This window comes from Hippocampus bargibanti, linkage group LG11 (assembly GCF_051943395.1).
Source record: "Hippocampus bargibanti isolate YZ-2025 linkage group LG11, ASM5194339v1, whole genome shotgun sequence".
Taxonomy (NCBI): Eukaryota; Metazoa; Chordata; class Actinopteri; order Syngnathiformes; family Syngnathidae; genus Hippocampus; species Hippocampus bargibanti.
The window spans coordinates 20,427,546-20,443,455 of NC_142744.1; positions in this window are offsets into that span (position 1 = coordinate 20,427,546).

Below are 15,910 nucleotides of genomic sequence, written 5' to 3' on the forward strand. Positions count from 1 at the left end.
CTCAACAATAACCGACCTATGTATAAACGGAACCATTCGAAACATTACTCTTCAACTTATTGCTCTCCTGCTTGTTAGAAATCATGTAACGAATCTCGATCATAACTATTTATAGACGAACATACAAATACCGGAAACTTACGACATCGAACAACGACTAGCAGTTTCACTACGTTATGGTAAAAATTAAAAATTAGTTACAATTTGTTTTTGTCAATGAATGGAAAAACAATACTATATTGATCAATTTATTTTGTAAGAGAAATTAGTTTTTCGCTTTTGAATGTAACTCAGTTTTTTTGTCTTGTGCATGACATATCGAAACTGATGGCATTCCTTGAACTTAATACAAACAAAGCTTTTTCTGATTATTGAATTGTGCATCCAAAATATATCCATCCATCCATCCATCCATCCATCCATCCATCCATCCATCCATCCATCCATCCATTCATAGGGGGATTGGAATCAGGTGAGTGAGCCCGGAGAGCAGGGAGGGGAGGGGCGCGCACCTGACGCCAATACGGATGTGACAGCACCCCCCCCCCCCCCCCCCCTCAACGGACGTCCCATGGCGGCCCACCCGGTTTGGAGGGTTGAGCCGAGTGGAACGCTCGGGTGAGTGATGGGTCAAGGATCCAGGAGCGGGGGACCCACTGACGTTCTTCCGGCCCGTAGCCCTCCCAGTCGACCAGGTATTGCAATCCCCTGCCCATGCGCCGAGAGTCCAGTATCTCCCGCACCGTGTAGACTGGGTCGCCGTCCACCATCCGAGGAGGGGGCGGGACGGCGGGTGCCGTAGCTAGGGGGCTGGTTTCCACCGGCTTGAGGAGGGATACGTGGAAGACCGGGTGGATCCTCATCGTGGGTGGCAGCTGGAGCCTAACCGAGACCGGGCTGAGGATGGCCTCGATGGGGAAGGGACCCGTGAACCGTGGGCCGAGTTTGGCCAATGTCCCGGCCAACCAGAGATCCCTCGTGGACAGCCACACCTCCTGGTGGCGACAACGATCCGCAATGTGTTTGTTCCGGGATGCCGTGCGTGACAGGGCGGCTCTGGTCTCCTTCAACACGCGATGGGCCCGTCTGAGGTGGTGTTGGATAGACGGGACCTCCACGTGGCCCTCCTGGGTGGGGATCAGCGGCGGCTGATATTCACAGGCAGACATGAACGGGGACCGACCTGTGGCTGAGGAGACCAGGGTGTTGTGCGCGTATTCCCCCACGGCAAGTGGAGGGCCCACGATGCTGGACGATGGAGGCACACACACCGTAGAGCCGCTTCCAGATCCTGGTTGTTGCGCTCCGTCTGGCCGTTGGATTGTGGGTGGTAGCCGGACGACAAGCTCGCCGATGCCCCTATGGACCGACAGAAACGTTTCCATACCTTGGAGACGAATTGCGGTCCCCGGTCCGACACGATGTCCGCCGGGATCCCGTGAAGACGGACGACATGGTTAACCAGGAGTTGGGCTGTCTCGATGGCGGACGGCAACCTGGTTAACGGGATGAAGTGGGCCGCTTGGAAAAGCAGTCCACCACAGTGAGGACGACCGTCTTGCCACGGGAAGGGGGAAGGCCCGTGACGAAGTCCAGGGAGATATGGGACCAGAGTCGGGAGGGGACTGGTAGTGGCTGGAGAAGTCCCGCCAGGGGTTGATGAGAGACATTTCCACTGGAATAGGCGGGGCATGCCTTCTCGATATGTTTGTGTTTTCTTTTAGGGTTTTACTCCTGTTCTCTCGCTCCATAATGCAACCATTTATGTCGATGTCGTTCGATGTAAATACTGCAATGTATCATGGGTAAATGATCATTCAATTATATTATCTCAGCAGTTTCCAGCGAATCACGACCAAAGTTAAAACCTCTCAAGCAAAACGAACAGTTTTCAATTGCTGTTTAACTAAATTTGTTTCTTTAACTATTTTAAAAGAGGTATGTCATATGAGGCACAGATCACATAGCAATATGGGCCAATTGTAATTGACACGCGCAGTGGAGTTACAAAGTTGCTCCAGCGGCTGTCAAAATGCATAAATGGGGCGGCCCAAATGCATTGCTGCACATATGTTTTTGCTTTTACAATAGAATTGGGGCTGCAGTATTAGCTGTATGTATCAATTTAATTCGATTTTATAAAAATCCTCGAGTAATGCTGGCTGCACTGGCCCATGAACCAGGTGAAGGTGGTGACAACAGTCTCGAAAATACGATTTATAAGACTAATCTATGTCACCGTAGTTTAATCATTATCTGAACAAAATATGCTGGATGCTCTCGATGCTAGTGTGCCACGTTGTTGGCATAAGGCCGTGACATCGAATGCTACATGCAACGCACCAATTGTAGACCTTGTGTTACTTATACGGACTTTCACATATAAATATGTTGTGGCGGGCATGCACATTCTTCTACTGCTACATTGTCTTACTTGCTTAAGGTTGTCCATCGTGTCCGATGATGACAGTCCAGCTCTACTTCTTCTTGTCGGACCATTTGATGTTACTGTATAGCCCAATCCGTGATCCACACTGCTTGCCACAGGCAGAGCAGGTGAAGGCATTGACTGGGGTTGTGGGTGTGGCACTATCATGATGTCTCCTTTGACGTTTCCTGGTCCGTCAGTCACCTCGGTCTTCCTCAAGTTTCTATATGCCTTGTTGGAGGAGCTGCCGCCAGATGGAGCGTTGAGCTGCAATGTCCTCCAGCTGGGTCGGTCGGGTTCAGGCCGCATTTTTTCATGGTGTAACCGGCCTCAGGCCTAGGGGATACCTGGGTCAGTCCAAATGCGTCACAGGCAGGTAGCACTGTGAACGACGAGGAAAGACGACACGAGACAACCGTGTTAATCAGCTTCACACAACGGCATTTATGACCATTTACTCATCAAAACATCCATTCAGCAATTTCAATATCAGAATACATTCATGTGTAGATCTATACATTCAACATATATACATTGTATATATCCTCCACATTCGCACATGCTTATGCACGTCTGCCCGCTCGTGTGTGTTGTACTGGGAACTACAATTGACATCCAAAAATCCAAATTCATCAAAGCCACAAAATATTCATCAAAGCCACAAAACAAGGTTTCATATATAGCATCGCCCAATAAGTCCCCAATTACTTTAACATCTTGAGAATGTCTAACACTTATTATTTTGAATACCTGTGAACGACGAGGAAAGACGACACGAGACAACCGTGTTAATCAGCTTCACACAACGTCATTTATGACAACTGCGCATGCGTGAGCTGAGCCTACATCGCCTTCCTCTGTTCCATTCACAGGCGCGTAGCGCCCTCTCCTGACTAATCGACTAACATACAATAACAGAGGTCGTTTCTAACCCCCTACACTGGCAGTCTTCACCTGGTTTTTATAGTGTTTTTTTGGGGGATGGAGCTGGCCATACGTGGCAAGCGCTCTTCTGGCATCCTGATCACCTGGCCTAGCCAGCGAAGTTGGTGCTGGGTGACTATAGCTTCTCTCTGTCGATGCTGCAGTCGTCAGAGAGAAAGCTGCCCAGGTATATGAAAGAGTCCACCATTGCTCGTGGCTTATTGGAGATGGTGAATGTTGGTGGATGAACTGGAGGAATAGATGCCCACTGACAGATTTCCTCAGTCTTTTCCACATTGACAGAGAGGCCCAGTCTACCATAGGCATCTGCAGCAGCTGAGAGACTAGCTTGTAGTGCTTCTGGTGTGTGGGCCACAACTCCACAGTCATCTGCATATTGGAGTTCGATGACTTGCTCTGATCTTACTTTCGTGACTGCCTGGAGCGTCCAGATGTTGAATAGATTTCCATCAAGCCGGAAATCTATGGTAACCCCACCGTTCTTCTCGATCCTCTCATAGAGCAACATTGTCACACACAGGAGGAACATGTTGAACAGGACTGGTGCGAGGACACATCCCTGGCGTATACCAGTCTGCCACATTAGGGTCGCATACATACACACAGTTTTTTGGTCTGGAATGCCCCCGTGGGGACACTTTAGGAAATGTAATGAAACGTCTTTAAAACATGGTTTGAAGTCTCTCAGAGCAATTTGCCCGTGGGGACCTCATTTTGAAGTCTCTCAGAGCAATTTGCGCGTGGGAACCTCATTTTAGGTCCCCACGGGTACATGAGTCCCCACCGGGCTACATGCAGTCAGGTTGATGTCCTCACCGGGGCGCGCACACGAGAACACACACACACACACACACACACACACACACACACACACACACACACACACACACACACACACACACACACACACACACACACACACACACACACACACACACACACATGCACGCACGCACACACCTCGGGACGATTTGCAAGGTTCAAACAGCCTGCCATCCGTGTTTTTGTAATGTGGGAGGAAACCAGAGGGCAAACCCACGCAAGCACGGGGAGAACGTGCTATTTATCTCTGGCATTGAACCCTATGTTAATGCAAGTGGGTGTTGTGTTTAATCAGTTTCAATTGACAACTCAATGACTAAAATAATTGTGTGCTTTACTATGAGTTTATTTTTTCTTGAATATACTGACATTCATTGACTGAAAATTCCAATGAAACAAAATAGATTAAAAAAACTTTTTTTGCCCTCCCCCCACACCCCACATTATATGCTCTATTTCCTGGGAAAATAGGGGAAGGGAGTACACACCTGGAAACATCTCATCACTTTTTCTCATGTGTCCGGGTGCACGTGAGAACCAAAGGGTCCGCCTGAGTTTTGAGGTTATCTGCAGGATGGGCATGACCACAGGCGTTGACACCATATCTCTTGGCAATGCAGGCTGTAAAGAGGATTGTGATAAGACACATAATGGAGAAACTAGGAGAATCTTAATGTCAACAGTGTGCAAGACAACAGATCTGAAATACGCCACTTTCTCGTTTTAGTGACTGTCCGTGTGAGATATTGAGCCCTTAATTGCCCCAGTGGGCCTGGCAGGGCCTCATTTGACAGGACCTGCTAAAAACGACAACAGCAAGCTCTGTTTTCATCACTGATTCTGCTGGTGAAACACAGCAGTATATTATGCTGGTTATGCTGGTGAGCGCATCTGCTGGGAGATTTACTTTGATGAATTCAAGTAATTCATTGAAATGATGTGGTACAAATGTAACATTTATTCAGTGCAAATCTGGAAAAATGGTGCAGGTCCGGTTTCCACTTTTAACAACATTGGGTTGATTTGTCCCAATAATCTCGGTCACTAATGTAACGATTGTAAATATTTTAATTCAAGCATGAGTAGAAGGTGGGTGACCATTGGCATCGGTCCAATTTTGAATGACTTGCCCCCGTGAACATTTTACTTTATCCCCGAAGAGTGAAAATAGGAATTGGTAAAGGTTGAGTAAAAACATGATTTGTTTTTCTGAGATCATAATACACCTCTCTTTAGAAAACTGACCATTCCTGCTATGCACTATGACGGCACGTCACATTTCTCCCACCAAGTAACACGATGAGTACGTTAAAGCGCAGACAAGCCGCTGCACGCTCACATGCAATATGTCTCACACGTGTCATAACACTTCACTAGAAAATTTGCTCAGACCTTTAGGTTAAATGGCCTCAATAAAGCTGGATTGAGTTGCACTGAAATTTGCAAATGTCCTCTTTAACTCTGTCCTTGACTGTTAAGTGGAACAGAAATTTGTGCATGCTTGTAAAATGGCTGAGTTTCTTGATTCATTTTCTTGATTTTGTTGATTGTTAGTTTCGAATTTGTTTGGCATCTTGGGCACGTCGCTGCCAAACAAACAACAGCGACCTCTGTGGGTCGCTGCAAATAAAAATGGGACTTTTCCGCACTCCCGTGGAAGGGTTGCACGCAGCGTGGCTGACGCCTGAAACAGCAGAAGCGGCGCAGACGCAGCGTCAGCCTCCAAAAAAGACCTAAGCCGCAAATTATGTCTGGAACATGGAAAAGATCATGTGGCTCCTGCAGCCGGTCCGAGCAGTGGCAGCGAGAGGGAGCCGGTTTAGCGGTAACGGGGTTGGGATTGGACGGATACGATTTACATTCCTTCTTCAAGGATGTGATATCAAGACAAGGTCAGAGTGAGGCTAATGCACGAGAAGCTCGAGCAGAAAGGCGGGAACGGTAGGCCTGGTGGCGCTCAAGTCAAAGGGATGAAATTACTTCCATTTACAGTTGACCTTTTTTCCCCATCACCTCTGTTCAAAATACTATGCATTTATGAAGGTACTGTAGAGTGTTTGACCATCTGGAATCTCCATCATGTTGTACACTGTAGTATCAGTGACGTGAAGTATGTAGCACTTTAAGGGGGGGCCGAGGGTCTTGTCCTACCGGTTATCATAGTTCACGGAAAAAAAAGAAACACAAATTGAAAACATATTTTCAGGAAAGAAATAAAATACAACAAAACTGCTTTCAACAAACGAGGACTAACTGAAACTATATCTTGTGTTTATAAAACAAACTAAATTACTATAAACATGGGGAAAATGTCCTTCATTTTTGGATTTCCCTGGTGAGCTTCTTTAATTTGTTTTCGATGTATTCATTTGCTATTAGCTGTGTGTGTCCAAACAAAAAAAAAGAAATACAAAAAAAGTCATTTTAGACCTATAGTGTATCAGGAATAATGCCCTTTTTAAAATGTATTTATTTATTCAGTAATTTTAATCTTGTACTCAACATATATTGAACTCCATATAATGGAAAAAGTCAAATAAAACAGCATTTTGAAGCATTCACATCAACCATATACAGTGATGCCTCGGTTTACGAACGCTTTATCTCATGAACTTTTCGCTTTACGAACATTAAATTTGCAAGAATATAATCTTGGCATCCAAACTAGTTTTTGGCAAGCGAACCAAACCACACAGCGCCATTGTGGCTGGCGGACTAGTTTTCGGCGGATGAATACCAAACCACACGGTCGAACAGCGCTACGGTGGCTGGTGGATTAGTTTTCCACACCCCTTTGAGTGCAGACGTGGTTTGCTATCAAGTGGAGTACTTTTGCTATTAAAAAGACCCCACCACAGGCTAGTGTTAAGCCGAAGAGGACGCAAAAGAAAATTACGATCGAGCAGAAGAAGATCATCGAAAAACACGAACAAGGTGTGTGTTTGTGTGACTTAGCGTTCCAGTACCAAAATGGTTTGTCGACCATTGCTACGTGTGGGTAAGGGTATTTCTGTGTTGTCTAACCAACGGTCTCAGGCAATAGAAGAGGTTGAAAAACTGTTGATTTGGATTAACCAAAAGCAGCTCGCAGAGGACCGTGTGAGTGAGTATATTATCACAACGAAAGCACTGCAACTTCACCCGGATATCATCAAGAGGCAACTACATCAACGACCATCACAAAGGTAAATAAATGTCCTTATTTTACAATATAGTTTATATTTTTAATTACAATACAATAGCACATTTATTATACATAAAAATAAGGTATATTGTATGTAGTTTTAAGGCTAATTTAGTAGAAAATTATGTTTTATGGGGACCTGGGAACGAATTGTTCCCATTTTTAATGGTTTCTTATGGGAAATAAATGTTTGGCAGACGAACTCTTGACCTTACACACACTCTATGGGAACCAATTAAGTTTGTAAGCTGAGGTCTCACTGTATATGATACATACAAGAGAGTATATCTGTGATTGGTTGTCAAGCCATTCAGGGTGTGCCTCACCGACTGCCCGAAAACAAATGGGATAGCCTCCACCATCACCAGTGACCCATGTAAGTAATAAACAGGTCAGAAATGGAATGAATAAATGGGCAGTATACTGTTTATCAGGGTATTTTGTGGACTGTCTTTGTTTCAATTGTGCATTTACTAGGCTGTTGTCATGACTAACTTGTGTGAGGGTTACTGACAAAATTAAATAAGGCTAAGCTCCACTAAGCTTCCCATCCGTTTTTATTTTCTTTATCTTTCTTACCTATTTACATCAGTCTCTCTTAATATGACTGTGCTGTTGTCTTGTAGTGTGGGTATGTACTGTGTGACTAACTTGCTTCTCTCCTTTGGCTGATGCTGCCGGTTTCAAAGGCTGAGGATGGCGCTGTTCGGAGTGGAGCAGTATCTTTATCTTTGCAGTCATCGTGGGACCATTGCTCTTGTACTCTTGTTCCTCCGATTACCTGACTCAGGATAGCTGAGCTTGCTGCTCTCCACATTTTTAGTAGAAGCCAGGACATCCACAATTTCATATCATTTTTCATCTTGGAAGGGTCAAACGAGTTTGAGTTTCAAGTTTTCTGCCAGCTCAATTTGCGGAGTAATGGATTGCTTGCTGATCGCCAACTATTACACCGAAGCACAACCATGCACCACTTTTCATTTTTATGTGTGGCAAAGGTTGATATATTAATGTGGATGTTTTCTAGGGATGCTAGCCCCTCTCGAGGAATTACTTCAAAGTCCACAAGATTCAACAAGCTGTGCATTCCATCTTTTGACCTAAAAGCCCGGAGGTGCCTCACTGCAATTGCACAGGAACAAAATTCGAAATGCACAACGAGACTCGTCTTTTCGGCACCTTTTGCTCTGGCTAAAAAGGGAAACCCAATATGGTGGAACGCTCTCTGATCCTGGCGTCGGAAAATTAATTTTCTATTAACAGGGGACTAACCAGAGACAAATTAAAGTAACATCATGAGATAATTTAAAATCCTGAGATTCATTCAAAAACATTTCTATGTGACAGTGCAGAGGCTAATGTTGTGATACTATTCGTGGACCAGCCAAGATACAGTATATTTAATTTAGTTTGAGTGTCTGTGCCAATAATACTCAACTCTCAACTCAATTAAACTCAACTCAACCCAATTCAACTGTATTTATTAAAGATTTTAAGGCAACGATTCCTTGATACAAACTCAACTCAACTGTATTGATTGTGCACTTTAAAACAACCATCACTATACAAGGTAAGTGATAAACACAGTTCTCCTGCCTCATGACAGGGGGCGCTGGTGATTAGAGATCCTTCTTGCGACTGCTCGGCTCCAGAATAATAGAATTAGTGACAGCAAGCTACAGTAAACAGTTAGCAAGTTAAGTGCAACCATCCAGTCATTTTTTCGTGTTGCTTGGCCATATTTTCAGAATGGTGGATTACATGTCAAAATTAATAGAATTTTCTAAACTGGACTTTCAATCGAAGCAGGAGATAATCATTAAAGGAAGACCTACATCGGACTGTATAGCTCACAAACGGTGAGGGATGAATGTAAATCTGTACAGCTTATGAGTTTTTTGGCCAAGAAGGATATCATTGAAACTATTCATGAAGCGACAAAGTTGCACCAGCTCGTGTTCAATGTTCCAGCTACTACAGCATCAGTGGAGCGGTCATTCTCATTCAAAAGACTGAAAACATAGTCGGAACAGGACTGATCAAGGACGACTTTCTTCACGAGCACTGATCTTCGTTGAGACAAAGAGACTTTTAAAACTAAAGAAAGATAAAGAAGGCTTCTACAAAAAAGTTATCCATGCGTTTCTTCAGAAGGAGCGGCGCATGGACTTCATTTCTAAGTAAAGGTAACACGATAATAACGTTTTTTTTAAATTCTTTTTTTCGATCCTACAGTTTGTATACAGTATATAAAGAATGCTGACATGACATTTTAAACAAAACTCGTTACCTGTTGCCAATCAAATGGTGAATAAGCTACTCTGTGGAGTTCATATGTTTGTAAATCTGCACTATAAAACCCAACAAGTTGAAAGTACTCAAAATTTTTATGGCAAGTGATTACGTCAAAATTTTTGAGTACAGTTTACTCAAAATTTTTGAGTAGTGGAAATACATTTTATGAGTTTGACTGAACTTAAATGTTATGAGTTTGTTTGGACATAAATGTTATGAGTTTGAATGAACTTAAAAGATGTACTTTCAGTTTACTCTAATGTTTTCTTATTATCTTAATTTTTAAGTTAAAATTAGGTTTCATATTTAAGCGTAACCAACTCAAATTTATAATGTTACATGAAAAAATATATTCATGTATACTGTACTTACATTTGCCTTCTATGTCTAAAAACAAAAACCCACCTCACATGTCTGTTTTAGTGCACATTTTTTATTAAGGTTTAAAACAAACTTTGATAAAACATTCATGATAACAGTATCAAATGCACAGCATGTCCACGTACCAAAACAACAAATAAACCCCTGAGCAGTTCTTTTTTAGTAATTAACACAACATCGTGATAAAGATGTGAAATAAACACAACAACAAAACAAAACAGAAAAAACAACAAATTATACTCTGCTGTTCTGTTAAAAAATAAATTCTCTGACAAGCATATACTTGAATAATTACAAGAGAATACATTTCAATGTACTCGTTATAAGGTGCAAATTAAAGTAAAACTTACTAAAAACAAACAGTATTCATGAAATGAAAAAAGACATTTTGGTGAAATCCAGGTTTACACATCAAATTATGAATAGAAAATCAGTCACAAACAGTACATCAATGTTTAGGTATACAAAGCAGAGTAAAACTATGAAATTACTTATCCAGTGTTGCTTTGTTCCGTAATATTGGAGGCCTTCAATACTGCGGAACAAAGCATTTTTCAAACTTAGCAGGCGTGGTTTGAGTGGTCTGTTATCATCAAGACACAGCAGTATTTTCTGAATGAAGGTGAATGTGTGGATTAATTTTTTTTGGAGAATCTAAATGCAGTGCATACATTAAACCAAACTAGAGGAGGTGTGTATCAGCCAACCTGGGGAGACGTCTCACAATAATGCCATCTTCTATCACAACAGAAATGCTGTTGGGGTTAAACAAGATGGCGCTAGTTGTCAGTTGTCACGGAGAGAAGTGCGCCAAGAATGTTTTCAATATCTGGATCCTCTTCCCACTGCAAAATACATCAATAGACATTTGTGTTAAGTCAGGCAATACATACATTGCATGTTTTGAAGAACTGTGAGTCATCTTCTCGTAGGTATGCATGGAGAGCACAAAGGGCCAGACTGCGTTTCGTGTATATCATGCTGCTCCTTTATCAAAAGCAAGAGGAGATAAAAGCCAAGTTTTAATTTGGGGAAAGCGACAGGAGCTGAACATTGCAGTACTTGTCTTCAGCATCTCAAACCCAAGACAGTGGCCTATGGAGACCTATGGAGAATTAAGTTTAGGTAAAATTCTGTTCAATATATAAAAATACATACATGTATTATTTTTAATATGATACGGGTAATTAATCGTGTAGCATTAATAAAAAATGTAAACATACCTTAGATAATGGTGGTGTTACTCAATTTCCACCCTGGGGCTAAAAGATTGAATAGAAAAAACAGACAACAAATGTAATCATTTAATTTAATAAAACACCCTGATCCATGTTTACTTTTTAAATTGAATAAATAATCTAATTTACCAGATTAAATGATGCCATCAAGCCAGTCAGGTGTTTGCAGTTTGAAAAATGGTGTTTGCAGGTGTTTGCAGTTTCAAAAATACATTTAAAAAGTTGTATGTTTACACATGAATGACCATTTAAAACTACACAGTTGTACAGAGTGATATTTCATTTGGCTAGCATTATATTTACTTAGTGCCTTCTTAAAACAGCAGCACAACTGTTGCACATTGAATTAGCATGATTTATTGTGCTGCCGTTTAAAACAAAGTTAACTCAAAGCACCAACCTGCAGGCGTTGCAGCATCTGTGTGGCGGATTTCGGGTGACCCTTATAACTTTTGAAGTTCATATAAAACTTAATTTAACACCCATTTGACAATTATTCTCAGACCTTCGCCGACACAAACATAACTTTTTATCACCTCCTGATAGTTGTTACTCCACCACCGCCCAAACAAACCTGCGCGGTACAATTCTCTTAATAACACTGCTGTGTCTTTCTACAAACAAGAGACGTTTAAGAAAAAACTCCAACTTACCACAGAAGAGCTCCTAACATTAGGAGAAGTCCTTGGCTCGAGCGGTGGATGACATTGATATTAAATACGATTGTTTGTCTTTCCACCCTAATTTAAAATAAATAATCCGTCGGTCTCTGCCAGATTCAGCCGTTGAGAATTCAAATGGCGTCCAATGAGAGCACGCAGTGATATCATCACGCAGCTTCCTGCTGTGAACTCAAAATGTTTGAGTAAACGATTGCCATAAATTCAAAAGTATTGATCTACTGCAAATTGAAAACGCAGGACTCATTCAAAAACTCAAAACGTTTGAGTTTTTGAAACAAAAAAATCGGCTTTTGAGTTGACTGACCTCAATGACTTTAAGTCAGTAGTACTGTTCGGGTTTACAGTCATGACTGTAATGACGTCAGTGCCTCACCAGCAATGAACATCACCGCACATCACTGCTGCTACAATATGTCACTTCTGATCAAAAGGCTGAGTGTTATTTGTGTATGTTTTAAACATTCTAAACAGAATTTTACTTCCAATTTGTCACTTCTGAGTGTGTAAAAGAAGTCGAGAGAAGATTATAATGATGATAGTCGTGTGAAGGGAGGCTCACTGGAGATATTAGCGTCCATTACCGAAGCCTGTGCCGTTTCCACCTACTACCGTTATGACATCTCTCAATTCAAAACACAGGAGACCACAGGCGTTTTAACCAGCATTGTTGGTGGGGAGCAGCATAGGGGCCAGCTTTAAGATGGGTGCGGGAATCAATTATCCCACTCCGGAGAAACGTGGGGCCAGTGGATATTGCGGCGAGATGAGTGTCCATTCTTGTCATGTACTGACAAACCCTCCTGTTGATCCCCATAGAAGAAGCAGGTATCATGATGCAGCCTCCTCACTGTGGGGGCCCTAGGCCTTGAATCCCATATGGGAGTGAGTGACAAGCTAATAATGTTGGAGAGAAAATGGGGGTGGTAATGCATTCTTTTGGCTCCAAGTGCTCACCTGTGTGAAATCTCCAATGATCTCAAAGTGAAATCATGCAAAAACACACACACACACACACACACACACACACACACACACACACACACACACACACACACACACACACACACACACACACACACACACACACACACACACACACACACACACACACACACACACACACACACACACACACACACACACACACACACACACACACACACACACACACACACACACACACACACACACACACACACACACACCCACACACACACACACACACACTCGTTCCATCTTTTGTTACATTATCATCTTGGTTACTATATCAACAGGCCCATGAAATTATGGATGGGAGAGATTTTAAAAGGAATACCGTTTGTGGGAAAACTCTCAAAGACTATATATTTATCATTCAAAACTTTATCTTTAAACAAAATTTCGGAAACAAATTTTAGTCTTTCTATGTTGAAGTGTAAAGTGCTAATTTCCCTCATGTCAGTTTTTGTCATTAAGACTTAAGACAGCTCAGTTTTAATGTGCTATCTCTGAATACATGATTGTGAATCAAATCACTCGTACAAGATATAGAATTGGCACTTTTCTTCTGTTTCATATTTATGGTTTTCTTTTCAATTGTATTACTCCACTCCCCCAAAAATATATGATTAACTCAAACTAGATCAAAAAGTGACCGTTTCCCTGCTCATTTCGATGACAAAACTGAGGTTGAGAACTTGCAAGGTGTGCAAATTGGCATACAACCTATTTCGTGTTTACATGCCAGGACTTAAGTGAGCGTGTGTGTGTGTGTATGTGCAGATGCACAAAAGACATCAGGTGGCAGCTGAACGCTGAACACTGTTTACACAGTCCATGAGGGAGACCTGTCTCCGACATAAAGCTGGAAATGGAGATGTTATCTATGAAGCAGTGCCTGTGGCAAAAACAAATTGTGCAATTACACATTCTTTAATCTCTTTTACCTCGACTGACCACGTCAAAGTGACACCAGAAACACATACCACATTCAAAGACGACTCATCAACCTTTCATAATAATGGAGTGCTTTGTAAACACAGTGTTGTTCCTTCAGCGGACTCGTGTGAAACGATGACAACATTTGTCCACAAACAAACAAACAAACAAACAAACAAACAAACAAACAAACAAACAAACAAACAAACAAACAAACAAAAAAAAAAAAACAAAAAAACAAACAAACAAACAAACAATTAAAACAAAAACAACCAAATGAATAAATAAATAAATAAATACATACATAAATGAATAACTAACTAACTAAATACATATATCAATAGATAAATAAAGAAATAAATACACAAATAAAGAAAATTCTGTTAAATAAATACAATGTACAAATGTTTAAAAAATACTCAGAAAAAAGTTATTCAAAATGATATAGAACACAAATAAATGAAAAAAAACTAAATATGAAATTGCAAGCATAAAATACCTTAAACATTTCTAAATAGACCACATTTGCTGATTAAATGCTGGTATAATTGTATTTTTTTATGAAACTGTAAATGTGATATTTGCCTCAACAAACCTAGTCAAGTTCTGTCTACTCAGAAACTCAGAGTAACATTTTTCCTGCTGTGTTTGTTAAAAAAAAAAACAACAATAATTAATTAACAGGTATTTGAACACCGACAATATTCTGTCTGTAAGATGAGAATCTGTTTTAAATTAAATTAAAATTAATTATGTATGTTTTTATATCATCCCTTCTACTTCAAAAGTCTCATCCGTTGTAAATAACTGTTCTTTCAGTAATTCATCCAAGTTATTTTACTCATCAAATAATTGGCCCAAAAATCAATTATTGTAGCAGTTGAAAAGGAGCACACCCGACATACTGTAGAAACTCTCTTGCACGATCACTAACAAGTGGATCTGAACAATAGCCAAAATGTGGGTCAAAACATCCTTAGCCTAAACACGACCCCTGTAATATGCCTGATTGGTGAGAGGCAGTGTTCACCACATTTTTTTCTGGCAAATTTTGGAATCAGCCTAAACTTGTTCAGATTGTTTGGGCTCACTTCGTAAAGAAGAAAATATGAGATATGCGACTCGACAAAACACATTTTTTTGTTTCCCTACATCACAAGGCAATTTAGTCTTTTAATTGTCCAGCATTAGCTGCATAACATACAGTATCTAGGCCAACTTTGGATTGCATTTAGCATGTCCAACAAATAGGAGGTAAAGAATGTCAAATTCCATTTGTGGAACTGGATGTAGTCACCGTCGTGTTTACAACTCATTCAACTTGCTATCGTATGAGTTGCACAATTCACGCCTCAGCAGTTTTCCACGTCATTCGGTTAATCCTCAAATTGAAAGCGGTACCAAGAGGACTAAATATTTTTCATGAGCGGGCCTGCCAGAGTGTTCAGGTTACTTGCTGAGATGATTGATACACCGGCAGATCTCAATGGCTGTCAATGTGACAAGTGATTACCAGGTTTCGTTTCAGAATGCTTGTGAAATGGCCCGTGGTCGTGAAGTTGCTGACAAATTTGTGAACTTTGCGTGAACCCGCACGTGTGCGGGCTTCTCAGTGAGAGCTGGGGTTTCGTTGAGGCAAGACCAGACTGATATTTAACATGGCTGCCAATCTTTAACCCAAATCCGACTTTACACTGAGTGCTGTCTGTCTTTTTTAATTGTGACGTCTTGGCCATGCTCAACTAATTTGACATGAATATCAGCCGCATCCATGTTGCGTACACCACGGCAGGAAACAATCAAGTCCGCAATGCTTCAGGGGAACTTATGGAAAACTGACTTTTTAAGTGCTTTTCTAAAAATGGTTGGCGAGCAAGCGCGTCTGCACTTATGCGTACTGTTGCATAACAGTGGGGCTAATTCACATGTTTTTTAAATTCATCCAGAATGACAATCATGAAACACTGGACATGATGTTACTCTGTCCGTTTGTACCAATGGATGGTCCTTACATGAG